Here is a 10,987-nt window from a genome sequence, read left to right on the forward strand (position 1 = left end):
CATCCATGGAATGTCATCGGTGTCTGTATGACCACGTTTAAATTCGGCATACCAATAACAAATGCTTCTTTTTGATGGAGTAGAGTCCGAATAATGTTTTCCAAGCCATTCCTGGCATTGAACAGTATTTTTTTTCATTAAAAAACAATAATAAATCAGCACACGGAATTGCTTCGAATTCATTTTTTTTTGAAAACTTAAAAGTAGCATCACTTAAAGCACTGTAACTTGTAAACAAATAGTCGGATTAACATATGATTTTAACAATAAGCCTAAAAAGGTTGCCACTTTCGAAAAAAAATATTTATTTAGTATTAGTGTCACCATCTATGTGTCAGTCACACACATTATTGAACGAAGTGTTAGGACATGTAATTTTTCTTCGAAATGCTGCATTAACGTGATGATAATTTCCTCAAATGTGTTTTCTTTTACTTTGCAACTAAGAATTCAACCTCGTTTGGTGTTGTCGTCATGGACTTCAGCGCTTCGAAATGTTGTCCCGATTCAAGCAAATAGATACTCCTGCGGTCAGTTGACTTGATTAACTGCCGAAAATTTGGCGTTTATGTTTGTTTGTGCTCCGTATTGGCGTTTGCTTTACGCAGCAGATTTTGCATCAATCGTTGATTTGTCTCCATCACCCAAGCAATGAATTTCTACTTTGATGTCTGGAACCCATTTATTAGCTGTTTAAACGTGTTTTCGTCGATACTCATAACTTTGAGGTGACATTTCTTTTCAGCAAGAAATTGTTGTTTTCACAACAGCCACATCGGTCTTCATCCGAGATTTTTCAGATCCAAATAAGGTAGGATGGCAGGAAACGATAATTAAAGAGCGTTAAGGCAGATGAACATATGGTTGTACAATCTTAAGAACTAATACCAGATGCTTTATATTGGTGGTGATATTCAAAATAGTTGAACTATAAATGAGTTTAATAATGCTGCTGATGAATCATGCCCAAACATGGAGTCAACCATCACTACGAGAGAGAATATGACTTAAGATGTGGATTTAGAGGTAACTTGCATCTGTGAGAATGCAGGATTTAAATTAATTATTAGAAATAAACATATAGATTATTGTACTTATGCATAATTATTTTAAATTTTGTACCATATATATTTATATGCATAAATGTATAGTTATTATCTTAAGAGGAAGGCTGCAGAGCAAAAAATATCTTTACAAGAACGGAAACTCCCGCCCAATTCGTGAGAGTGGATTTGAAATTGCTTTTGAAAATTTATTTTTTATAACATTTTGGCACACGTATGAAATACATGTGATCTTACCACGATAACATCAAGTTGCTCTCTTTTGAGGTTGCAGTATAATAATTTGCTGCTACTTGCTAATTATATGTTTACTTTTTAGTAATGCTTCCTTATTTGGTTAATAATATCGCATTACGTAAACAAAATATATATTGTAACAAATAATATATCATAAATAAATATATAAATTAATATATAATAACTTAAATCAATCAATTTAAATCAGTTTAGTTTACTTAATCATATAATATATATTCAGTAAATTAATTTTTGTTGCTTTTTTCATATGAATTTTACAGTATTTTAATTTATTATGTTCGGCAACAAACTTTTGTAGAAGCAAATTTTTTGATTAAATAAAAAAAAAAGTTTTGAATTGTAGTATATCTACATATTAATAAACAAAATAATTATTTGTTAATGGTAATGTGATGATATACGTTACTGGCACATGCCAAAAGTAAAGACATTGGCCACACACATGCCATGTGAACAAGCGCAAAATAAAAGTAATTTAATTCTTTTGTTTTGCGTAAATGAAATTCATAAAGTGCATTGGAATTTCATCATTTAGTATTTCGGGTAATTATAAAATAATAATAATAATTTCATATTTTTAAATATATAAAAATATAAAATATATTTATATGAAAATTACTAGGAGAACATAATATTGAGGTAGGTTAGTGTTTATAATAATAACATGAAATTATGTGAATGTTTATTCAGAAAACACAAGTGAAGGTGTATGTAGTTAATTAAATCGAAAGGCTATCGCATTTATAAATATATTTCCTTATATATTTGAATATAAAAAGCTATTACAAAAATTTCTATATCTATGTAATTTAAATTTGTGCACATTTGAAAAGAGTACAAAGAAAATGATTATCAGAAACTTACATATGATTTACCCTTTTTAACATGAACAAATGAAATAGTAAAAATTGTTAATTAGAAAATATGTTAAAAGTTATTTTATTACATAAAAGTTATAAATAAAAATACTATTTTATTAAAAATAAAATTGTTGAACTCAATTGATAATAAATTAAGTAATATTAAAAGTCTTTAAACTATTAATACATTTGAATATGAATATTTTAAGATATAAATAGAAGTTACATACTCCACTCTTTTTACCACCAAAAAATTGTATACAATTTTTGTTTTTTTTATATTTCTTATTGGATTTTTCACATATTTAACAATCACAAATTAACACATAAGACAACTTTATTAAAAAATATAATTTATATACTCACATATATTTTTGCTTTACTAATTTGTATTTATACTCATCAAACAAATCACATTACACACAAAACATATACTATATTTTAAATCCACAATTAATAAATTATTGTTTTTTTACCTTCTTTCGTGTTTTTTAGGAAATTCATGCATTTCCTTAAATAACTTACATCACTTTACGCAATCCCGCACCATCTTCAAATATTAATAATAATATATAATAATTAATATAATAATAATTATAATAAATATATTTATTTATTCAAAGAAACTTATTCACTACTTTTTATAACTCAGTTTGATTTGACTACGTTTTTCAGTTTTTGGCGCATTTCTCCTGTCAAAATAACTAAACAAAACCAAATTTGTGCTCTTCATATTGCTGTTTCGTAATAAAAAAAATTAAGACCGTTCGTGGTGGTGAAATGTTCCGTTCGTTCGGGGTGGGTCGAATTGCAACAACAAAACAATATGCTTGATTTGGTAGTAGTAAATTATTTTGAGAGTGCATTGGTTGGTTTTTTTGTTTACATTTAAGTTGCCGTTCTTGTACAAGTATTCGTTAGTTTACAGTATTACTACGAGGGCTGCTATATATATTTCTGGCCTAATAATGAAAATGCGAATATTTATCATCAAAAATTGTTTTATTGTTTTTTAAGGTATTCTCCAGCCTGATTTATACATGTTATAATGTTGGTTATTAAAAGAAATAACACTTGTTGGTTTTACGCTGTTTTTATTAGAATGCTATAAGCAAGTAAGAGAGATAATATAATATTGTGAAGTTGGTTGCAATTCTTAAAAGTAACATATGGCAATGTAATGAGTATGTTCTTTTAAGTTAATTTTTTACAATTATCGAAACATATTTAACATTTTTATAAAATTGTTGTTTAATTCTACAAAGGTTTTTGGTCATCCCATCTGCCATCATATTGTTTGAACTGCAATAAATTAATGTCGATGTGCTTACTCCTCTTATGGTACACAAGGTTTTCTGCAAGCTTTTTGGCACCTTGATTATTGATGTTTAAGTCGATAGGTATAGTCTTTAAATATTCAAGTTCGATTATCAATCGCTTCAAGTAAATAGCTTCTTTTGCTGCTCTGACGCTGCCATGTATTCTGCTTCTGTACTGCTGAGTGCGACCGTTTTTTGATTCTTGGATTCCCATGATATTAGAGAATTTCACAGGAAAAACACGAAGCCTGTGTATGATTTTCGATCCTCTGCATTACTACCTCAATCAGCATCTACAAATCCAACTAGAGTTTTCTGACCCGATTCATAAATTAGTTTAATATCTTTTGTATCTTGAAGATACCGGAGGATATGCTTTAACTTTGTCATGTGCTCTACATGTGGGTCTGCATTTTTTTGTGCCATTTTGCACACGGAGTATAACAAATCTGGTCATGCGGATATAGCTAGATACATTAATGATTCTATTAGAGAATGGTATTCATTTATATCTGCTTTTTGGCATTCACCTTGGTAAGTTGTTTGGTAGCCCGTTTCTAATCGAACGGTCACTGCTTTGCATTGCTCCATGCCATATTGCTTTAGGATTTCGCAAATATATTGCGATTGGTTTAATTTTATTGTTTCGGTCTCTCTCGTTCTATTTGCATTCCAAAAAAATGATGTAACATACCTTTATCATCAACCTGAAACTGCTCAGAAATCTGCTTCTTAGTGTTGATTAAAATTTTCTTATCACTGCACCCGATGATTGTATCATCTACATATACTGCAATTATGACAAGTTAATTCTTCTTGTTTGCTTCATATAAACATGGCTAGTTCTTGCAAAACTGGAATCCCAAATTACGTAATACATTATCCAATTTTTCATTCCATTCTTTCCTACTTTGTTTCAATCCATATATCACCTTTTTTAGTCGTAAGACTTTATTACCCTTGTTATACTCGCGAAAATAATAGTACACAAGTTTATGGTTAGATCTTTATTTTATTACTGAAAATTACAATCTTAAGACTACCTTAAAATGTATTGTGCACAACCGCACATATGCCTACGTAAGCATTAAAATATAAGCATTAAAATATTGTTGTTTATGGAGTAGCATGCATGCATGGGTATGTATCTAATAACATAACTTTGTTGCGCAAGCGATATTGTTGCTTAGGTGATAAGCGACATAAATATGCTAGCTAAGCACATTCCATGTTGCTGTTCATAACAAAGTATATCTTCAATGCATATACGCTACACCTCCCTTCTTTTTAAGAATGAGTTTATTTGAATCAAATAAAGGAATGAACATTACATAATATCATGTACTTTACATATAATTTTAGATATATATATATTTATACTTAAACAATATCATTTATAATGTTATCCTAAATCTAATGTATTATTTATGATTAATCATTTTTTTTTTTTTTTGAATAAACTCATTCTTATTGTAGGGTATTGTTTTTTTTTTTATTTGAAATATATTTAAAAATTCAATACATATAAATTAAAATTTTTTTTTTTGTTTTTTTATTTATTATACAGTCTGAGTCTGTCTAAGTGTATCTTACTTATTTTGTCCTTATTGTCTTGAACTAATGCGTTATTTTTATTATCTATATTTACTATCTTAAATGGGCCCTTATATAAACTATCTAATTTATGTCCTACTTGTTTAACTAATACTAAATCTCTTACCGATACTTTACTACTAAGTGCATTCCTATCATATAAATTTTTACTTATTTGTTTTCTATTTTCTATTGCTTTTATCGCGCGTTTATTTGCGTTTTGTAAACGAAATTTTATTTCTTTGTCGTACGTTTCAATATTATAAACGGGATCTATTTCTAAAGTGTTAAGAAAGTCATAGATGGTGGGCGATTTACCGAAAACCAATTCATAAGGACAATACTCATGTACAATTGATGGTGTAGTGTTATAACATTATGTAAAATATTGTAGCCACTCATCCCAATCCATTTTTCCTATGGAAATGTAGGATCTTATGTACTCGTTAAATGTCCTATGATTTCATGCTACTGTACTTAATGATTGATGGTGGTACGCGGTTGACGTGGTATTTTCTACCCTTAATAGATTGCATACTTCATCGAAAATTTTATTTTTATACTCGGTACCCATGTCTGTAATAATTTTTTTCATAGGCCCGTAAGTCAGTAAAAAGTTTTCGAATACTGCTTTTGCTATTGTTTTTGCACTTTTTTCTGCAATTGGTACCGATACCAGATATTTTGTTAAGTCACATATCATTGTGACTGCGTATGAATTACCTTCTTCCGATTTTGGAAATGGTCCAATGGTATCTATCAAAACTACATCAAAGGCAGCAGTTGGTGTATCGGTTATTATCATTTCTGTTTTTGTTTTTGTCAAAGATTTATTTCTTTAACACTTGTCACATTTTTTGACATATTTAGTGACATCTTTAGTAATGTGTTGTGTCAGCCCAGATGGTTTATTGTAGTACTTAAGTGCCCTGCATGACATGGTGGCAAGCCCGGTATGCTCGCCGGTTTAGGGGTGGGGTTCTTGGCTACTCAAATCCTACTGCTGACATCGAACAAAAAGAAAAAACATGTCATGACTTACTTCCATCCATTTCCGTAACTAACAAATAAACTATATCTTCTTCATAGGTATATATACATTCTATATACATTCTTCTATTCACTTACTATAACTAGGTAGATTAATAACTATTACTAAAACTAATATATATCTTTCAATTTCAAAACTTGCATATATAATCCTAATTCTTTATAATTCAATTTTTTTTTTCTTTTTTTTTTTTTTTTCTTCTTCTTTTCTATCCTTTTTGTTTCAATTTAACTCAATTGATCTTTCCATCACTTCATACTACTGACTAAAAAAACAACAGACAATACCTAACCACCCAGACATAATGTCTTTTTCTTTTTTTTTTTTTTTTATATTTTTGGTTTCTTAAATTTAAAAAAACATTCATCGTAGAAGATGGGCATTGTTTTTTTTCCATTTGAAATTATTACACAGGCCGCAGGTGTGTCATTATTGGGAAAACATCCAGTTTCTCCAGAACTCACGTCCAGAGCACGCATCATTTGTATCATTTCTTTCACAATGCAGTGATGTTCCTCATAGCTAACCTGCGGCATTGGTCCCTCAATACATTCATTGACAGTAGCCATACTTCTAGCTATTACTAAAATATTTTATCTGTAACTCGGTATTACTGTCTTACTACCCTTGCCCGAAATAACCTCCAGCACACCCTTAGAGCTACTGATTTGTTTTTAATTCATATTACCACTAACTATATTAGCTTAATTAAACAAATTTCACATGCCTCGAAATAACCCAAACCAATAAATGACTTGCAACCAATTGTTTTATGCTTTATAAAAATTATTTTTACATTTATTGACACTTAAAATATATGCTTACAATAGCAAAAAAAAATATATAAAATAATAAAAATAATAAAAAAACTATTTATGTATTATATATATATATATACAAAAAAAATCTTGTCGATACAAAATAAGCAATATCTCTTACGAACATATGTATATCTCTTTCAAGTTCTTTTGACACAAGTTTCATAAAGAAATTAAAAAAATAAAAAAAAATCAAGACCTTCTTTCTGTACATCAAATTTCAAACAAAAAACAAAAATTTTTTTTTTTTATACCACTTAATTCTGTTCTACTCTTTCTTTTCTCTTTTATACAACTTGTATAAAATTTACCTTAGGTACTTACTACACTCGATGAAATGACGTCACTTCTCGGGCTCCAAGTACCTAGCTGCAAAAAAATCAATTAAGAGAATTTATGGTAACAATAAAAAAAAATGTTTAGGTAGATCAACAAATACTTGATGCACTTAAAGAGTCTTTATGTTATTTAAATTATTAATAAAGAGATTGACACTTTTTTTTATATATATTAATTACCCGAAAAAAATTCAAAATATACAATTATTGATAAATTATTAAAATTGTAAGTTTTTAAACTATTGAAACTATAAATTATTAAAAATTATTAAAATTATAAATTATTAAAATTATATTGCTTAAATATTTGACGCACTTAAAGAGTCTTTATGTTATTTAAATTATTAATAAAGAGATTGACACCTTTTTTTTATATATATTAATTACCCGAAAAAAATTCAAAATATACAATTATTGATAAATTATTAAAATTATTAAAATTGTAAGTTTTTAAACTATTGAAACTATAAATTATTAAAAATTATTAAAATTATAAATTATTAAAAATTATTAAAATTATAAATTATTAAAATTATTAAAATTATAAATTATTAAAATTATTAAAAATAATAAATTATTAAATAACAATTATAAATTATTAACTGTATTCACTGTATATATCCATAGCTGTATAGAGTATTAAAACAGAGTACCTGGTAACACCGCTACTTGCACCGCTACTAATACTGCTTCTTGCACTGCTACTAATACTGCTTCTTGCACCGCTAACAATACTGCTTCTTGCACTGCTAACAATACTGCTTCTTGCACCGCTAACAATACTGCTTCTTGCACTGCTAACAATACTGCTTCTTGTTTATATTTATTCTAGTTTTTACATTCTTTTTTTTTTTTTTTCTTGGAATAAATCGTTCACAGTATTTTTTTGTTATTTAAATTATTGTTATTAGACAACTTCAAAAATTCATTTTTTTAGACAAATAAGTAATTAATTTAGGCTTTTTCTTCTTTTCTGTGTAGCAATTCACAAGAAAAAGACTCTTCACTAAACTTGTTCACAATTTTTATTTTTAAATTATTGTTATGTGATTACTGTTAAGTAACAACTTCAAAAAAAATCACTTTTAGACAAATAAGTAATTAATTTAGGTTTTTTTTCTTCTTTTCTGTGTCGTAATTCACAAGAAAAAAATGACTTTTCACTAAATTTGTTCACAATTTTTATCTTTAAATTATTATTATGTGATTACTATTAAGTGACACTTCAAAAATTCACTTTTAGACGAATAAATAATTAATTTAAGTTTTTTTTTCTTCTTTTCTATGCAGTAACTCACACGAAAAAAAATGACTTTTTTTTAAATTAGTTCACAATTTTTATTTTTAAATTCCGCCGTATATTTTTACTCTGCTCACTAGCCAAATTCAATTCAAAAACTGTCCTCTTACAGCTCTGCTCACTAATTTTATACACCCGCTAATACCTGTAACTGGCCTTTTTTCAAAACTTTATCTCCAGTTACCCATATTGGCGGGTTCGCAAAACATTCCGTTCTCCTAACATTTTATTTGTTTCGGTCTTTTTCTACATTCCGAAAATATAATTTACAACTCCTAATTTACAAGTTCTGCTCTATTGGCAGCACTAAAACTTGTACGTTCGGACTGTGTAGGAGCTTTCGCCGCGATCTTACAAACCAAAACAAAAGACAATAATAGAATCAAAAGCTTTTAATTATTTTGCTTGGAATGTGCGCGCAATGCACATGTTAATTTCTATTTATTTTTTTATTATTACAACCAAATAAATCAAAAAATATAAAAAAAAAAAAATAACAAATTTTTCTACTGCTGGCAAGGCGAATACTGAAGGGAATACTGCGTCCTATACATGCAAGGTGCTCTTGGACAGCGTGGGACAACCCAGGTAAAATCAAACTATTCTTTTCTTTTTCTTCACTAACCATACGTTTCCTTTACCTAGGCCTACATAACAGGATCGACGGGGTCGATGTTGCCTGTAACATAGAACCCACTCGTAAGAAATTTACATGTAGGCTATTTGTTGCTTTGTTGCTGTTGTAGTACAGATATAGCTAACGCATCTTCTTTGTCTTACGCCCAACGTGTGGCCTCGACCCACACCCTGATTCTGATCTCAAACTCTACCGACTGAACTAGCCTGGCCTTTATTGTACTTTTGGCTGATTTTAACATTGTGTCGTGACATGTTATTTATCAGTTCAAACCAACTTGTAAATTATTTACTGAATATGTCTTTAGAGTGGAAGACGCCTACTTTTCTCCCTTGGCTGTTGCCGAGCTCATATAATGAATTACCTATTGCCTTTAATACCACGCATTTAACATTTTTGTGTCCTAGTTTAGCATTGTAACCGTCCGCCAGTTTACTCTGTCTGAAGTTCTTACGATAAACAATTTGCCCTACTTGGAATTGCACCTGTTTGTTTCGAGTGTTGTACACCTTCTCGGCTCTCTTATGTGCATTTTGTAATTCAACATTTATCCTATCTCTCACTAACTGTTGCTTATCACAGTGCTGTAGGTTCATAACCTCGGCAGATCGCATTAATTGCAGTTGTCTATTGACATCATACGCCGCGCCATGTTGAATCATGTTCACACCGAACACCGCAAAGTATGGTTCCATTCCAATTGAACTGTGCTTTGCACTCCTCAAAGCAAAGGCCGCATCACTGATATGCTCGTCCCATTTCCTTTGATCAGTACCCAAATATGATCTTAACATTTGCAATAAGGACTGGTTGACACGCTCTGCTGCATTCGCTTGTGGAGAATATAACGCCGTTCTGATTTGTTTTACTCCATATTTCTCTAAAAATGACTTAAAGGTTTCGGACACAAACTGTTTACCATTGTCTGAATGCACAAATTCTGGTACTCCAAACATATGAAATACCTAAGTTTCTAAATACTGCACTACCTTAGCCGCTGTCGCAGTGGACATGGGTTTCAGAAAAACATACTTTGAAAAGTGATCTAAACATACAAAAATCATTGTATTCCCTGCTTTCGTTCTAGGATATGGTCCCATAAAGTCTATATACAGCCTTTGGAAGGGTCTTTCTGTTATCATTTGTGCCCCCATTGGCGGCTTATGCATTCTGTTTACGGACTTGGAACCATTACACACCTCACAATTCCTTATAAGTGTTTGTACATCTGTTACCATGCCTGGTTAGAAATATTTTTCTCTTATTTTTGCTAACGTCTTGTGAAGTCCGCCATGTCCGGAGGAAGGTGAAACATGCATTCTTTCAGTTAGTAAGCCCTGCATGTCAGCTGGTACCCACAACTTCCATGCACTGTCTTCTTGTATTGGATCACCGCTACTGAAATTCATTCGTTTATAGACATAACCATCTGACACACAGAGATCTGGCATTTGCTCTTGTTTAGCTTCAATGGTCTTGATGAGATCTTTGTATTCTGCCGAACTAAATGATAAAGACTGTAAGTCTACGTCTAAATTCCTATTTGTGTCTACCATTTCCTCCATGAACACCCTTGAAAGTGCATCTGGAACGACGTTTTGCGTACCCTTTCTATGCTCGATTTTAAAATCGAAGGCCTGGAGCTTCAAACTCCAACGAGCCAACCTGCCTGTCAGATCCTTTTGGTTCATCAACCACTTGAGGCTGGCGTGACCAGTTATTACTGTAAAAGGTAGACCTTCAACGTAT

This window comes from Teleopsis dalmanni, chromosome 1 (assembly GCF_002237135.1).
Source record: "Teleopsis dalmanni isolate 2A chromosome 1, ASM223713v2, whole genome shotgun sequence".
In the NCBI taxonomy this organism is placed as follows: Eukaryota; Metazoa; Arthropoda; class Insecta; order Diptera; family Diopsidae; genus Teleopsis; species Teleopsis dalmanni.